Below are 8,710 nucleotides of genomic sequence, written 5' to 3'. Positions count from 1 at the left end.
TAAATGCATCCATGTAGCAAACTTTGAGGTGGTTTACCTGGGTGCCCTCCTTAAATGGGAGATCTGAGAGGAACTCTCCACTGTCCATCTTCTACCCCCTTCAGTACTTTGGTCTGATTTTGGTTTTTTATTATTATTCTATTTATTCTATTATATATTTTATTATTATTATTATTATTATTATTATTATTATTATTATTATTATTGTAGGGTCAAGAGCCTCAGTTAACCATAGCATTTCTTCAGAGTAGAAATCATTCCACTTCTAACTATTATGATTTGTGACATCAAACAGATAACTTCATTAGTTTAAAAGCCATAGTGGGAAATACATGTGAACTGGATTTGGAATGCAGTAGTTTAGGTTTGAATCCTGGTTTTGGCTCTATTTCTAGCTGTGTAACTTTGGAAAAGTAATTTCAATTCTCTAAGCTTCAATTTCCTCATCTATAAAACAGAAGAATCTGACACAATGACCTCTCGTGTTGTTAAGGTATTGTGATTTAATTAATAACTCACATTTATGAATCAGTTTATAATTACAAAGAGTATTCCTCACAATCACCCTATGAGGTAGGGTAAGTTATGTTTATCCCAATTTTACAGATAGGGAAACTGAGGTATAGAGAGATTAAATAACTTGCCTATGAATACACAGATTGTGAGTGGCAAAGCTAGAACTCAAAAAGAGAGGTTTTCTGACTCTTAAGTTTGGTGTTTTTTTTCTCCCTGGTCTTCATAGTATCTCAGAGTTACATGGGATCTGGAAGTGGGTCTTGAGTTAGAAGGGAAGAAAACAAATGAAGCTCACATCAGATGGATTTTACTTCAATAAGATAAGAGGCAAAGTAAACTTTAATGAGCTAAAATAAAGGTATTATTCCATATGAATGTATGTGTATATAATAATTACATATAATAATTACAAATACATGTATATATACATGCATAATATGTGTACATATACATATATATGCACATATCAATATATGCATGCTTCATACACATATGCATATATCCTATTTTTTCTTTTTTTAGTTCGTTACTCATATTTTATCAGTGTAAAGAGCTCCTTATATAGATCTGCATCTCTTTTATATCCCCTCATTAGAATGTAGGTTCTTTCAGGGCAGAGACTTTCTTTGTATCTATATCCTTTATTCCTGGCACAGTGCTTAGTACATAATATATACGTAATAAATGTTCACTTAATTATAGTTATGTGGGGTCCTGAAAGCTTAAGTGACTTACCCAAGATCACATAGCTAGATTGTGTTAGATTTTGTTGTCGTTCAGTTGTGTCTGAGTCTTTGTGACCCCATATGGTGTTTTCTTGGCAAAGATACTGGAGTGGTTTGCCATTTCCTTCTCTAGCTCATTTTACAGAGGAGGAAACTGAGGCAAACAGGATTAAGCAACTTGTCCAGGATCACACAGCTAGTGAGTGTCTGAGGCTTGATTTCAATTCATGAAAATGAGTCTTCCTTATTCTAAGCCCCATGCTCTATCCACTGAACCACCTAGTTGTCCCTTTTGTGTCAGAGGCAGGACTTAAATTCAGGTTTTCTTGACTCCAAGGTCATTTCTCTATCAACCAGTCATTCGGTCATTGTGGTTAGCAGTGGGGATATAAAGGCAAATGACAGTCATTTTTTTTCAAGGAACTACAGTCTAATGAGGGAGACAACAAGCAAATATATACCCACAGGATAAATTGGAAATAATCAGCAAACAGAAAACCCTAGAATTAAGGAATAGTGGGAAAGGCTTCCTGTAGAAGGTAGAATTTTAGCTTGATTTTGAAGGAAGCCAGGAAAACCAGGAGGCGGAGATGAGGAAGGCAAACATCCTACAAACATATACACGTAAAGAGCATTTGTGTCTGTGTATATTATATATATGTATACATACATATATACATACACATACACACACACACACACATATACACACACACATATACATGTAGCTTTTCTTTGACCACATTTTATAACTTGGCACTTTGAAAGTAGTTTTTAAAAAAAGTTTTCCATATCCTTTTTTTAGCTTAAAAATATTGATCATTTTGAGTGTCAGTTCTTAAATATTTAAAATATAATCTTTCCCTAACTTTCAAATAGCATAACTTCTTTTAAAAATTGTATTAAAGCAGGTGCAGCATAGTATTGACTTGGCTTTCAAAAGGGATGATGATGTAGCATGTTTTTCTAAGAGAGTTGTGAACACTTCAAATACTCCTGCCAAATTAATTCTAGAATGGAAATAAACCACTCGAAGAACTCAAACATTCTGTTGAGGTCTGCAAGAATCTTGCATAACTGCGAAGGCCAAAATAGGAGAGGGATGTGAAGTCTTCACTATAGATCTTCTTCAACTTGAGATTCCTTATAATAACAAAAAGATATAATATCTAATGAGCATTACTTTGAAGATATAAGAAAAAAATCTGGATCTGGTCCCTGTCTGAAGGGCTTCCGAAATCAGTCAGCAAAGTAATTAAAACATAAGAATGCTAATTGTGAAGATAAATCTTGGACTCAGTAATTGGCATTTGACTTGATTTTGAGATTATTCTCCCCTAAGGTCCTTCTGCAGTACCTCTTATTGGGGTGGAGATGATGTTAAGTTCTCTGAGGCTTTGTTAGAGAACTCTAAAGGGCCTACCAGGTTGGAAAGGTTTTATGGGCGTGATGGTGGACTGTATGTGTGTTGTCTAAAGCCAAGCCTACCTATCACTGCACTGATGATAGAGATTAAACTTTTTTTTTTTTGTCAACCACACCTCTCCAAGCTATCTATAAAATTATCAGGTAGGTGTGTGAGGGGAGTCTCACCACAAATGAGTATTCATATCAATAACAGACCATCCTACATTTTTTGCAGTATTGAAGCTGAGAAATTAATTTTCTTCTATCCAAGATACTCTTAGTATGTGTTTACTACATCTAAGCCACTACTCTGCACAAGGCATAATATGATGGGTTGTAGGAGGTAGCTTTGGGGTACAGTAGACAGAAAACTGAGCCTGGAGTTAGGATCTTGAGGTTAAATCTAGCCTCAGATACTTACTAGCTGTGGAACCCTGATAAGTCATTTAACCACTGAGTCCAGACTCAGTTTCCTCATCTGGATATCATAATAATATCTATCTCCCACAATTGTTGTGGGGATCAAATATATTATTTGTAAAGTACTTTGTAAACCTTAAGCACTGTACGAATACTACCAATTGTTATTATAAAAAGATGTGTATGGTTGGTACTTTCAAAGAGATAGGACAAGGAAATGAGACAAATGTATACAAGTCTACCATTCAAGCTAACATGTACACTGTCAATGTACTTTGTGTCATAATAGAACAGGCAATATGTCAAACTTCAGAGGCAGTGAAGGTGCTCAGTGGCTGCTTTGTCCTCTCTGAGCAAGTTTTGTGAGTGCAATTTCAGATATTATTGAATACTCAGAATCAAGATGGTAGAAATTAAACTAATTGTAGAGAGTTCTACATTTGGATCTCTTCTGAGTCATCTCTGAACTCCCAGAATGTTTTTTTTTCCTACCAAGAAGCCTTCTAGAAATCCTCTACAACTTATCGCATCATCTCTCACCACAGTCTTTGAAGGATCATGGCTCCAGAAGAGCAGAGTACTGTTTGTTCAAATAATAAAAAATTACTAACCACAAGAAAGTAGAAATTGCAATAGAGAAAACAGATTAAGAGAAGCTAAATTAGACCAATTACACACAGAAGAGTCCATGTTGGAGGCAACAGCATTTTGAGAGCATAAAGGGATCAGTTCCCAAGATGTCTGAAAGATGATAAGACACTGAATGCTTGGGAAAAATAACCTTTATTATTGCTCAAAAAAGGTGACTGAGAAAATATCACTAATTATGAACCCACATACTTAATTTTCCACCTTTATAGTCTTTTTGAGATAAATTTATACGTGTCTTGGACTTTCTTAATGATGAGCTGAGAAGAAGCTGGACAATTTTCACAGATGATACTCTGCAAAAAGTCAGATTTTTATAGTCACACAATTATTTGAAAGGTATAAACTAGGAGTCAGTAAACTATGGCCCAGGAACCAAATCCACACTGCTGCTTGTTTTGATATGACACATTAGATGAGGTTTGTTTCCATCTGTTTTTCTACAGGCAAGCTTCAGTTCATGAGTTATATAAAAACAAGCAGCAGGACAGATTTGACCCACAGGCTCTAGTTTGCCAATGACTGATAAAGATCACAGAAGATCCCACTTTGCATGGGTCGACTATAAAAGATTCTGTGAAAATGTAACAACATGGGTAATTCTGTTCAGGGGTCTTCTGATGATTAATTTCAACCAAGGCATAAAACAGGGAGATATATACTTGACAAAATGTTTGCTACAGTCATGGATTGTTCAGTGTATAGTCCAAATGGTAGAATGATTCCTTGTAGATGGTGAACTCCTCCAGATGTTGTTGTTGAGGGATAATGTTGTGTTGCCATAAGCCCCAGAATATTGAAGAAAAACCGAGTGTATGAAAAATGCTTGTCATGCAGACTAAGACATGTAGTTGGATGGACAAATCACAAAACTGGTCTAATGGTTTATATTTCTTGGAGAGAGATTATAGAGATAATGACCTGGGTCCAGAGTAGAACAGGAGGAGAACAATTTGGCTTGCCTTTAGGAATTTCATGATATTTTTAGTGACCTCCCAAGTTTTTCCCTGAAACAAAGGTCAACTTTTTAAACATCAATATTCTGGTGAAGCTGTGGGTCATGGAATATCATCAAGAATTTAAGTTGTGGTTTACCCAAAGGACAAGGGAGAAGTGAATAGTGGATGTGATTAGTAAACGATATTATATAATACAAGTAGGATAATGGAGATATATCATCAGAGAGAAGTATGATTAGAAAAGGTAAGCCAGCTATCTAGTGAGAGTGAGGTATAATTAACGACCTTTGTGCTTGTTCCACCAATATTGATTTGATATAAGAAGATTAAGAGTCCCCTGGGAGCTGAAACTAAGGAAGATATGAGTTCAAATCCTGCTTTAGTCATTTATTAGCCATGACTTGTACAAGTCTTATCTTTAGTTTCTTCATCTGCAAAATGGGAGCAATAATAGCACTTACCTCACAAGGCTGTTGTGTGGATCAAATAAGATAGGTATATTGCTTTCCTAACCTCACTCTGCTATATAAATGCTAGCTATTATTAGTATTAACATAGTTCTTTCAAATTGATTAAGGGCTTAGAAATACTTAGTTATAATTTTAATTATTAATCTATTTTAATTAATTACTATTATTTTATTTAATAATTAAATTATTAATCACTATTGATTATTCAATATTATTTAATCAATTTTAATTGATTCAGTTGAGGTATCTGTGTCATTTGTGATTAATATAATCACATGGTAGAGTGGGGAAATGGCTACATTATAATAGTGGTAAGATCATTTGGTTTGTTGTTGTTGTTCATTCTTGAAGACCACTATGTTAGAGTCAAGATACAATGTGCCTGATTGTGGCTGATCAGACCAATATAAACTTGGACTGCCCAACCATAGGTTGGTCACAAATAGTCCATGTGAACATTTGGGATAGATTCTCTAAATTTGCACATCTTGCATTTCTTTTGAGCTTCTTCTAGGTGAGAAGTAAGAAATGGGGAGAAATAGATATGATAATTAGAGGTGAATTAAAATTGCCTAGTAATTGCACTTATTTTATTTTTCCTAGTTTTCTCTCCTTTAGTTTGAGAAATAGGGTATTACCATCAATTAAATTAGCACAGTGTATCGCCAAGGCAATATTCACAGCACTGGTGGTGACTATGAATATGCCAGCATAGTTCTCGATCACAAAATATAAAAGACTCTCTATATAGAAGGCAGAAGAAAAACATTTATTTAAGCACCAGAAAGCCAAATTCCAGAACCAGAAAGCAAAATCTATCAAGGTGACCAGAAATTAATAAACATGATCACAGCAGGAGGCAAAGCCATTCTCAAACCTCCCCTCCCTCAGCCAGGGCCTTCTCACCATCAACTGTTACAATGTGTCAGTTTAAACCTCCCCTCCCTCAGCCAGGGCCTTCTCACCATCAACTGTTACAATGTGTCAGTTTAAACCTCCCCTCCCTCAGCCAGGGCCTTCTCACCATTAACTGTTACAATGTGTCAGTCTCAAACCTCCCCTCCCTTAGCCAGGGCCTTCTCACCATCAACTGTCACTCTTTGTCAATGTCTCTGTACCTGTTGTCCTGTGTTCTATCCCCTCTGACCTGAACCCACTCACTCACTTCCTCCCGGTTCTGAATGAGCTAGTATTGAGACAGGGACTTTGCCATTTTTCTGGGCCTAAGGCATTGTGTTAATTTTTAAAAATCCAAAGATAAATAAAATGCACTCATTTACTTAAGCCGTCTTGACCATTGCTTCTCATTTAATGCCTAGAACAGGGGTTCTTTTTTACAAAATGTATTTTTATTTATTTCATTAAATATTTCCCAATTATATGTAAAAAATTTTAACATTCATTTAAAAAATGTTGAGTTCCAAATTCTCCCTCCCTCCCACTTCTCCCCCACCCCTTGAGAAGGCAAGGAATATAATATGGTTTATACATGTGAGGTCATTCAAAACATATTTCCACAAAAGCCATGTTGCAAAAGAAAACACATACACACAAAAACAAGAAAAAGAATTAAAAAATTATGCTTCAATCTGTAGTCATAGTTCATTAGTTTTCTTTCTGGAGGTAGATAGCATTTTTCATCATGAATCCTTTGGAATTGTCTTGAATCATCATCTTGATCAGAGTAGTTCACTCTTTCACAGTTGGTCACTATTACAGTATTGGTATTGTTGTACAATGTTCTCTTTTTCTGCTCACTTCACTTTGCATCAGTTCATATGTCTTCCTAAGTTTTTCCAAAATCATCAGAAAATCATTGAGGAGGAGTTCTTAACCTACAGTCTATGAACTTGTTTTTAAAAATATTTTGATAACTGTATTTAAATAAAATTGGTTTCTTTTGTCATCTCATGTATTTTATTTTGTAAGTTTAAAAATGTGATTCTTAGAAGTGACCCACAGGCTTCACCAGATTGCCAAAGGGGTCCATGACACAAAAAAAGGTAAAGAACTCCTGACTCTAGGGGTCCTAATGTAGTAATCTCTCTGCCTTGAGAAGTTGTAAAAATGCATCAATAGTACTCTATTACATCTCTGAGCCCTCAGCCCTAGATAGCATTCTGGAAAATGTCAGTTTTAAACCTATTTTTCTGCCTTTCTCAGCACAATTGTCCCTATCCATTTGACCAATGCCACACACAGATTATGGTTAACACTATTAATCACAATAGCCTGTTCAAGTGACAAAGTAAAAAGAAAGATAAACAAATTTTTAAGAAACTGAGATAAATCTCTCACCATCAAATATCAGATACACACCTCTCAAAAAATGAGAGGGAAGGAAAAAATGTAAATGGAGAATTTCTACCTTGGTTCTAACCCTGCAAAGTAGAATAGACCCAGGCATGCTTCATGTTTCCAATCTTGCACTAATGATCTCTCCTGCTGCCATGGAAACTCTTCTTCATGGCTTCTTTGCTCTTGGCTTAATATTTCTCCTCCTTTCTCTGCTGTCTTGGCTTCCAAATGCTGTTTCTCTTGTTCCTCTGCCTCCTAACCTCTCTCATTTTGGCTTGTCATCCTTCCACCTCTCAATATTTTAGGATGGGAGAGAGCAGCTTATCAGTTAAATTCAGATTCCACCAATCCCATAGTCAGGGTGGATGAGGGGAAAGCTGTGGAATTTCTATCTGAAGCCCATGGGCATCCATCTTTAGCATCCTATTGACTTAGCAATGCCAAGACAGTGCTACATAATGATCCTTTGTAGGACAATTCGGTAGGCATGGGGGTATAAAGACTATGATGAACTGTTTCTCAAAGGGAGACATGAACATCATCATTTATTTATTTATTTTTCAGTTAGATATGACTTTATTATTTTAGTACATAAACCAAAATTTATGCAACCAGAGCAGAGGCTGTGGATGATTCATATTTCCAATTGGGTGGGAGCACTCTCTTGGTTTTGTAGTACTGAGCCTGCTAGTGAATTTGTCTCTTGTTCAAAATCAGAGGGAATTTAGAATTCTTATTCTTTCTGTTTCTCTCAGAATTCTTTCAAACAGCAACAGCTTTCTTGATCAGATGCTGAAGGATATGTGGCAAGATCAGGGGCAAGTCCCTCAGACTTTAGAATCCTCAAAATTTTGTTGCCAGTTACAAAGCACATTTGTGCCATGCCATGAATCCCTCGGTATCGTACCAGTCTGGGAGGGCATCAGGTTCTTCTTGGTCAGCTTGTAGATCTGCTCCTTCATGTCATCTGAGGTGAACTTCAGTCATGTGGGCATGCTGCATGGCAGAACCGACTGGGACAAGCCCTTCCCAGGAGCTTTCATGTAACTCATGATTGTGATGATCAGGTAGTGAAAGAGAGAACACCATCATTTATAAAGCAGTAGTAGAGAGTCTTATTTGACAACTCACTCTTCTCCCCAAATTTGCTACATGGCTTCATTTCCTTTTAGACTGAAGAAGAGTCTGAAGCCTCCTGGCATATCCACCATGACCATGGGCTCATTGGGTAAACTCCTAAAGCTCTTTGGGGGCTAAGGCAGTGTAG

At 36.3% G+C, this 8,710-nt stretch overlaps 1 pseudogene; it reads right to left on the bottom strand.

The window, feature by feature from the left end:
* Window positions 1–8,024: 8,024 nt before the first annotated feature.
* Window positions 8,025–8,495, bottom strand: LOC140523730 (small ribosomal subunit protein uS15-like; annotated as a pseudogene).
* Between the last annotated feature and the right edge of the window lie 215 nt (window positions 8,496–8,710).

Source organism: Notamacropus eugenii, chromosome 2 (genome assembly GCF_028372415.1).
Source record: "Notamacropus eugenii isolate mMacEug1 chromosome 2, mMacEug1.pri_v2, whole genome shotgun sequence".
Classification (NCBI taxonomy): Eukaryota; Metazoa; Chordata; class Mammalia; order Diprotodontia; family Macropodidae; genus Notamacropus; species Notamacropus eugenii.
This window is presented reverse-complemented; position numbering and strand designations above follow the sequence as displayed.